The 9777-nt window shown below is 40.0% G+C and overlaps 1 pseudogene; it reads right to left on the bottom strand.

Annotated features, from left to right (window-relative positions):
• Positions 1-849: 849 nt before the first annotated feature.
• LOC137345877 (allatostatin-A receptor-like) lies at positions 850-9251 on the bottom strand (annotated as a pseudogene).
• Positions 9252-9777: the final 526 nt, after the last annotated feature.

The raw sequence follows: 9777 nt of genomic DNA, 5'->3' as shown, positions 1-9777 counted from the left end.
TGTTCGGGAACTCCTTGTTGACTTTAGAACAGTTAAACAATGCACATTTGATTGTAGAATTGATTTATTTCTCTTTTGAAAAATAGATATATGTTTGCTCTGATCTGATATCTGTTGCCTCCCAGTTAAACAATATCATGATTTTACAATTTCCATTGTTGATTTCAAATCTCTGCATGGTCTCAACCCTCTGTATGTCTGTAATCTTCTTCAGCTCTGCAGTTATAGAGTTATAGAGACATAATGGCACAGAAGGAGACCATTCGGTCCATCGAGTCCTTTGAGATATCTGTATTCCTCTAATTCTGGCCTCTTGAACATCCCCAATTTTAATGACTGCACCATTGAAGATTGTGCCTTCAGCTGCCAATGCCATGAACTTTGGAGGAATTCTCTCTTTAATTATGTCCTCTTCTCTAGCTCCCTTTCCTCCTTTAAGAATTACTTAAAATCTGCATCTTTGACCAAGCTCTTCATCATCTGCCCTAATATCTCCTTAAAGCTTGGAGCCATTTGCTTTAATAATACTCCTGCGAATTGCATTGTAAAGTTGTAATAAGTTAAAGTGGTTAAATAAATGTAGGCTATTGCTGTGCTCTCTTAGACTATCGGCAAAAATTAATAATACTCCAAACATCTTCGATCTCAATCAGTATGACACCAATGGCTCGAGTGGTGGCACGGGCTGAATGACCTGGCTCTGACTGCTATATTCTATGTGAGACTATGCAATTTTATGTTGTATCCGGACCAGATGGCAGCCTCCATTGGTATGTTTATATCAATTGAACAACTTCAGTTTGCATCGGATGTGTGCATTTGCATTCTAGTTCTATGAAGTTATTAAACTTACTTGATTAGTTTAGTGAAGTAAGCTAGTGGACACTCCATCAGATTTTTCAATTCCTCTCTGAATTTGCTCTGGGAAACTGCATAAATTAATTTGTTTGCACAAGAACTTAAACACCTAAGCATATACCCGGATTGTTTTGCAATGGTGAACGATTCGTTGTAATTAACTTCTAAAAGTTGAACATCTGTAAACTGAACACATATGAAACATATGAAAAATAGCATCCATGACAATATAAAACTGCCAGATTTTAAGAGCAATAAAATGATGGACTTCCTTCGGTTCTCCATCTCTGGGTCAGTGTGATTCTTAACATTCTTGTTTCCTCTGAGTCTGCTTCTCACTCTGTTGGACACCACAATATACCTGATGGTCAGGGCATTGAACAGCACGACCAACACAAATGGTGCAAACGGAGTTAAAATTGTTTCCAACCAGAAGTATGTGATCCATATGGGTAAGGTGTAGAAGCTTGATTTTACATAGCAGGACCATGGTACATTATTAATTATTTCCCTCGGTTCATATATAAAGTAGACTGGAACATTTTCTAAAATACATAAGAAACACACCACTGCTATAACCGTGGCTGCAGTTTTCTCGGTGCAATATTTTGTTCGCAACGTTTGGTAACAAATAACGACAAATCTATCAAAGGTGAATGCTAAAGTTAGCCAGACAGAGAGCAATCAATCGAAACAAAAAGTAGGGTGAGATTTAGACTCCAAAGAGGAGTATAATTCAGGAATGAATATGGGAAATAAGCATCTTTAATCTCAAACAAAATTACTTCAAATATCAGGACCATGAGATCAGCCACTACCATCGCCACCAAGTAAAGAGTGATGCATTTAGAGAGACCACAGTTTCCACGAGAGAGAATGACGGTTGTCAGAAAATTAGCTGCAAACAGACAAAATTAAATTACGAACTCTCCTTCCTCTGAAAGATGATCAGTCGCCAGTTCTTGCATAATATTTCATCTTTTTTTAAAACTGTCTCTCTCTCTCTCCCTCCTTCTGTTAGTCTAGCACAGAAGTTTAATAATCCTGGAAAGATGCATGTCTTTATGGATAGACTTCGGTAACATATTCTGAGTTACTTCAAAAGAACAACATTTGCTACAGTGAAACACGTGATTGCATTTTTAGATTTCGACCAGACCAAAATTTGTTTTTTTCTGCCTGATAGTTGCAAGGAGAATTTCATTCCCATTCACTTCCCATTTCCCATTTGAGTACAGGAACAGTGAAGTCTTGCTTCAGTTGTATAGACCCTTGGTTAGACCGCACTTGGAGTACTGTGTGCAGTTTTGGTACCCTTACTTAGGAAGGATATTATTGCCCTAGAGGGAGTGTAGTGAATGTTCACCAGACTTGTTCCTGGGATGGCAGGACTGTCCTATGAAGAGAGATTGGGGAAACCGGGACTGTATTCTCCAGAATTTCGAAGAATGAGAGGAGATCTCATTGAAACCTACAAAATACTTAAAGGGACAGACAGGGTAGATGAAGCTAAGATGTTTCCCATGATTGGAGAGTCTACAACCAGGGGAAATAATTTCAAAATAAGGGGGAAGCCACTTAGGACAGAGATGAGGAGAAATTTCTTTACTCAGATGGTTGTAAATCTTTGGAATTCTCTACCCCAGAGGGCTGTGGAAGCTCAGTCATGGAGTATGTTTAAAGCAGACATTGACAGATTTCTAAATACAAATGACATAAGGGGATATGAGGATAGTGTGGGAAAAAGGCATTGAAGTGGATGATCAGCCATGATCATATTGAATGACGGGGCAAGCTCAATGGGCTGAATGGTCGACTCCTGCTCCGATGCTCCTATGTTTCTCTGTTCAACGGGAAGGAATGTCCAGTCAGGTGAAGACGGGCAGCCGATTGGCTTATTCCTGCCCATCCATACCCATCTTGGCATCGATTTTCACTCACCTTTCTAATTTAGATGGCACAAATGCGAGTTCGCCAATCTGTCTTCCAACTCCAGCAGTCAGACAGTAAGCCCTGATTTCCAAGTTATTCACTCTCTTTTCCATTTGTAGTTCTTCCTCTGCCATTCTCCAACCATCTAACCAATCTAATATCTCTGGCACTATGAAGATTCAGCTTTCCATGCTGACAAAATGGTTGACTGCCAAATTATGAGTCCAGCTAATCATAGGAACATAGGAACTTAGGAACAGGAGTAGGCAATTCATCCCATGGAGCCTGCTCCGCCATTCAATTAGACCATGACTAGTCATCTACCTCAACGTCACTTTCCCGTACTGTCTCCATATGCCTTGATGTCATTAGTATTCAGATATCTATCAAATTCGGTCTCGAACATTCTCAATGATTGAGATTCCACAGCCCCCTGGGATAGAGAAGTCCTAAGCTTCACCACTCTCTAAATGAAGAAATTTCTCCTATCAACATCCACCCTGTCACGCCCTGTAAGAACTTTGTATGTTTCAATGACATTTCCCCTCATTATTTGAAACTCCAGAGAATACACACCCAGTTTCCTCAATCTCTCCTCATAAGTCAATCTGCCATCTCAGGGATTAGTCTGGTGAACATCCGTTGTACTGCCCCCTCTATGACAGGTATGTCCTTTCCTGGATAAGGATACGGAAATAGTACAGAATACCCCAGGTGCAGTTTCAGCAAGGCATACACAATTGCAGCAAGACATTTTTACTCCTGTATTCAAATCCCCTTGCAATGAAGGCTAACATATGATTTCTCTTCCTAACTGCTTGCTGCACCTGTCTGCTAGCTTTCATGAACAAGGACACCAAGGTCCCTTTGGATATCAACACTTCCCCATCTCTCACTATTTAAGACATATTCTGTCTTTCTGTTCTTTCTACCAAAGTGGATAACTTCACACTTATTCACATAATATTCCATTTGCAATGTTCTTACCCATTCACTTAGCCTGTGCAAGTGGCTTTGAAACCTCCAGCAAATTTAGGAATATTACATTTGGTCCACACATTCAAATCATTGACATAGATTGTGAATAGATGTGATCCGAAGCACTGATCCTTGAGGACCCCCCCACACCCACACCCACCCCACCCCCCCCCCCCCCCCCCACTCGTAACAGCCTGCCATCCTGAGAATGACCCGTTTATTCTGACTCTCTGTTTTCTGTCTGTTAACCAATTCTCAATCCATGCCAGTATATTACCATCAATCCCATGTGCTCTAATTCTATTTACTAACCTGCTGTGTGGGACCTTATCAAAAGCCTTTTCACAAACCAAATACACCACATCCACTGGTTCCCCTTCATCTACGCTACAAGAAACATCCTCAAAAAATTCCAACAGGTTTCTCAAACATGATTTACCTTTCATAAATCCATGTTGACTCTGCCCAATCATATCATTTTCTAAGTGTCTAGGTATCACATCCTTTACAATAGTTGTTAACATTTACCCTGCTACTGACGTCAAATTGCCAGTCTGTCTTTCCCCGTTTTCTCTCTCCTTCTTTTCTTAAATAGTGAGGATACATTTGCTACTTTTCAGTCCACAGGAACCTTTCCAGAACCTATAGAATTTTGAAAGATAGCCACCAATGCATCCAAAACCTCTATAGCCACCACCTTCAACACTCTGGGATGTAGCTCATCTGGTCCAGGGGATTTATCAATCTCAATCCAGTTAACTTTTCGAGTACTACCGCGTTATCAATATTAATTTCTTTCAGTTCCTCATTTTCACAGGTCGCTTGGTTCCCAAGTATTTCTGGGAGATTTTTTGTATCTTGCTCCGTGAAGACAGACGCAAAATAATTGTTTAGTTTCCCTATTCTCCAATATAAATTCTTGTGTTTCCACCTGTAATGGTCCCACCTTTTTCTTTGCTAATTGTTTCCTTTTTACATACCAAAGGACACTTTTACAATCTGCCTTTATGTTTCTCACTAGCTTGCATTCATATTTTATTTTCCCTTTCTTTATCAGTTTCTTGGTCATCATTTGCTGGAATCCAAATTGCTCCCAATAATCATCCTGTTTGCTTTTCTTGGTGGTATGTGCTAAAATTATTAGCTATGACCTCTGACCCCTTCATCCCACAGGTTGCACCTATCCTGGCCTGTGATATTGAACGCTATTACCCACTTAACCATTACCTCTGATCGCACTATCAAGCTAACACTACCACCATAACTTCAGTCCCCACAGTGAACTCTAACGTCCTCCTCCCTGTTACACCAATCAGTTAGCTCTGCTCTTATTCTGGGAGCTTTGCTAGCTTCGAAATTTCTCTGTGATGGATAACCCACAGAGTGAATTTTAAAGATTGTCAGGTTGCGTAAACAAAAGTTAATTCGATGGAATATATGCTCTAATCAGTTCAAGTGCTTAAAATATTCTAATAATCTTTTTTTAATCTCAAAGCCGTCTGCATGTTAAAATGTATGTTTAATTGTTATAAAATGTATAATCTTCCCTCGGTATTGCTGAAAGTAGCTGCTGTTTAAACAAACAAAAGTCAGTCAACACCCACCGGGGCAGGAAGCAATGGCACCAATGGACGAATGGGCCAGTATTCTCCACTGAACAACGGCTTGTTAATTTGTTAATATCCTGGTATATCTTTTCTCCATTAAATCTTTATTTGTGGGTGTTTCCACTGATTAGGATTATCATTAGGTATCGAAGTCTTTCATAATTTTAAAGGTCTCTATTCTTTTACCCGTCAGCCTTCACTTCTCGAGAGAAAAGAAACCCAACATTTTCATTATCTCCTGACAGGATTACTCTGCATTTCTTGTATCATACTTGTAATTGTTTGCACCCTATCCAGTGCCTGTATCTCTTTATCATATGGTGATCTGAGTTATATGTAATACTCCAGATCTGATCCATCCAAAGATCGATACATGTTTAGCATAACATTTTTCAAACTTTTAAATTCCATCCCTCTAGAAATAAACCCGTGTGTGATTAGTTATTTTTTATAATCTTGTTAAGCTGCTTCACCAGGTTTAGTGATTTGTATATTTGTAAACCTAGATCCCTTTTCTCTTCTACCCCATTTACATTTTCTCAGTAATATGCAACCTCCTTATTCTTCTTGAAAAAAAAATAACCCAGATTTGTCTATATTTAAATTCATTTGACAGTAATTTACCAATTCTTCAAGTTTATTAATATCTTCCTATGATTTATTGCAGTTTTCCTCAGTATTGGCTAACTCTCCACCGCCCCCCCCTCCCCACCCCCTCCCCCCACCCTCAATATCCTGCTCCCAACTCTTAACAATTCTGTGTCTTCTGTAAATTTAGAAATTGCAGTTTTGTCTCCAAAGTCTAAACTGTTAATATAAATTGTGAGTAACGGAGGCCCCAGCACTGATCCTTCGAGAACACCACTTCCCACCTTCTGTCTCTGAAGAATTGCCCTTTTACACTACTGTGTTTTTTGTTCTGTCTTGAAGTTAACTCGCTATCTGTTCTGCTACTTGTCCACTGACTCCGCATTCTCTGACCTTATCATAGTCTATTATGTGGGCCCTGATCGAAGGCCTTTTGGAAATCTAGATAATTTACATCTACTGTATCATCTTTGTCTAGTCTCTCTGTTACCTCTTCAAAAAATTCAATGAAGTTGGTCAAGTAAGACTTTCCCTTTTGTAATCCATACTGACTAATCATTATCATGTTTTTGTTTCTAAATGATCTTCTAATCTTTTAATAGGGATTCCATTATTTTACCTACCACAATATTAAGCTAACTGGTCTACAGAACACTGAACGTGCTCTATCTCTTTTCTTTAGTACAGGTATAACATTAGCTGTCCGCCAGACCTCTGGCACTACAGCTTTTTCTAATGAGTTGTTAAAAATATATCATTGTGCCTCTGCTATCTCTTCCCTAGATTCTTCCAAAATGCACAGATGTAAACTGTTCAGAGTAAGTTTGTTGCCGTCTTTGACTTTGAGACGTTTATTTAATATTTCAGCTTTATTTATTTCAAATGCAGTTACCTTATTTCTAATATTATCATCTAACACCATGTCCATTTGTCCTGGTCCCCTGGTAAGTATATATACAAATTATTTCTTTAATATTTCTGCCATTTATAATTCGTTGTCTGTGATATTATCCTGTCCATCATTAATTAACCCTATTCCCACAATTGACTTTTTTTTATTCATGCACCTGAAGCTTAAGGGATGATGTAAAGCAGATCCACTGGGGTGAGGTTTGAGGAAATGAAATATGATGCAAAACTCGGAAAGATGGTGGGTTTGCTTTGACCAAAGGTTGAAAACATTGGCAGATTCTAAAAGGACACGCCTGCTTGAAAGTCTGGATTTAACACACATTTTGGGTCTTAATTGCTGATGACCGCAATTTAAACTTGCATGAATGTGTTAAGGAGTCACCAACCAGTTTATTGCTCATGGCCTGGTTAGCAGCAATATTGGTGGAGCACTACATACGGGCTCCTCACTCCTACGTCTGTCTGTGTGGGGTGTTCTGGTTGGTACAGGGACGACCATTGCAAAAAGACTCGGGGAGCGAGGGAGCGTTGCATAGGTTTTTCGATGCGGGCGCTCTGGCAGACGACCTCCAGAGCAGGAGGGATGTCTTTACCGCTTGAGAATAGGATACAACGTTGACCTCCTCCTATCACTCTCTCTTGCAGAAGCTACTGCTGTTCTGCTTGACATCCTGTGTTCCTCCCGTTTCTCGTCAAGCCGAAGGAGAGCCTTCACTCATCTACCCATGACAGAGCAATCCCTTTCTCTGGATGACTCCGAGAATGTATCGAATGTGGTTGAGAACACAACACCGAGTAGCACTTAGTATTTTTAGGGGAATTTCTCAGAGTTCCCAGAATGTATGTTGCTCGAGTGTTGGAACAGTGTTGACAAAGCATCCCAAAGTGTCTCCCATGGTGTTCCAGAGATGTTTTTTCACAACGACAGCAGAAATGATCGTGACATAGTGAGTATCCCTTTAAGTCGCTCTTGAAGTCAACATCAATGTGGTGTTTGCTCCCAAACAGCTAGTCGTTGTTAGGAAAGGGCATTACATGAAGCATTAACTACCAAAATGCCGTATAGACTCTTTAGTGAGCGTTAGCAGGCATTTTACGCAGCAATAAGCTACTCAATGAGGGTCTGAGTGTCTCTCTGAGCTCTGGTTTCAACTGCTTTACCAAGATAACATATCTTACTCAAGTGCGGGCTAAACTGACGTTGTATATTAGTCACATCTGAGGATCTTTAGTTCCTAAAACATTCGATGAAAATCACTCCCCCTCCCTCTTTGGTGAAATGAATTAGATTACAGGGCAATATGATCAAAGTGTTTAAAATTATAACTAAAGTGAGCAGGGTAGATAGAAGAAGTCTGTTTTCAGAAGTTGATGGTGTAAGAAAAAATGACAACAGATAGAACTGCCCATAAATAAAGAAATAGGAGCAGGAGTAGGTCATTTGGTACCTCGAGTCTGCTCCATCATTCAATAAGATCATGGCTAATCTGACACTGGCCTTAACTCCACTTTCCTGCCTGCCTCCCATAACACTTGACTCCCTTGTAGATCAAACAACTGTCTAGCTCGGCCTTGAATCTATTCAATGACCTAACCTCCACTGTTCTCTGGGTTAGAGAATTCAAAGATTAAAGACCCTCGAAGAGAAGAAATGCCTGCTCGTCTGGGTCTTAAATGTGAGACCACTTATTTTGAAACTGTTCCCCCTCGTTCCAGATTTCCCCACCAGGGAACGCATCCTCTCAGCATCTACCCTGTCAAGCCCTCTGAGAATCTTATATGTTTGAAAAACATCACCTCTCATTCTTCTAAGCGCCAATGAGTATCGGGCCAATCCGCTCAGCCTTTCCTCATAAGGTAATCCTTTAATCCCAGTAAACAACCGAGTGAACCTTCTCTAAACTGCATCCAATATATTCCCTCCTTAAATAAGGAGAACAAAACTCTGCAAAGTATTCTAGGCGTGGTCTCACCAATGCCTTGTACAGCTGTAGTAAGACTTTCTAACTTTTATACTCCATCCTCCTTGCAGTAAATGCCAAGGTTCTATTTGCCTCCCTAATTACTTGCTGTATCTGCATGGTAACGTGTTTGTGATTCTTGTATGAGAACACCCATAAACCTTTGTGTTGTAACATTCTTCAGTCTCTCTCCATTTAAATAATATCGTTTTTTTCTAGTTTTCTCACCAAAGTGGACAACCTCATATTTTCCCATATTATACTCCACCTGCCAAATTGTTGTCCACTCACGTAATCTATCTATATCCCTTTGAAAACTCTTTGTGTCTTCCTAACAACTTGTTTTCACACCTATCTTTGTATTGTTCGCAAATTTGTTTGCAATATAGTCAATCGTTTCATCAAAGTCATTCATATAGATGGTAAATAGTTGAGGCCTCAGCACTGCTCACCATTTACAACTTGCCCACCTGAAAATGACACATTTATCCCAATTCTCTTTCTCCTATTGGCCAAAACTCTATTCATGCTAATATATTGCTATGATTGAGGGAAGGGCAGGACTGGCAGCTCAATATTCCAGGGTATAGAATCTTCAGGCATGACGGGAGGTGGGCAGGGGGTGTAAAAGAGGAGGTGGCATTGCAATATTGATCAAGGAGTCAATTACTGCAGTAGGGAGGGATGATATCTTAGAAGGATCCTCAAATGAGGCCTTATGGATAGAACTTTAAAACAAAAAGGGGGAAATCACTTTGCTCGGGGTGTACTACATGCCTCCAAACAGTCAGGAAGAGATAGAGGAGCAGATATGTAGGCAAATCTCAAACAGGTGTAAAAATAATAGGGTAATAATAGTTGGGGATTTCAACTTCCCCAATATTAACTGGGATAGTCTTAGTGCAAAAGGCTTAAAGGGGGCAGAATTCTTAAAGTGCAGA

This window comes from Heterodontus francisci, chromosome 29, assembly GCF_036365525.1.
Source record: "Heterodontus francisci isolate sHetFra1 chromosome 29, sHetFra1.hap1, whole genome shotgun sequence".
NCBI classification, from domain to species: Eukaryota; Metazoa; Chordata; class Chondrichthyes; order Heterodontiformes; family Heterodontidae; genus Heterodontus; species Heterodontus francisci.
The sequence above is the reverse complement of the archived record's forward strand: the minus strand, read 5'-3'. Positions and strand labels throughout refer to the sequence as shown.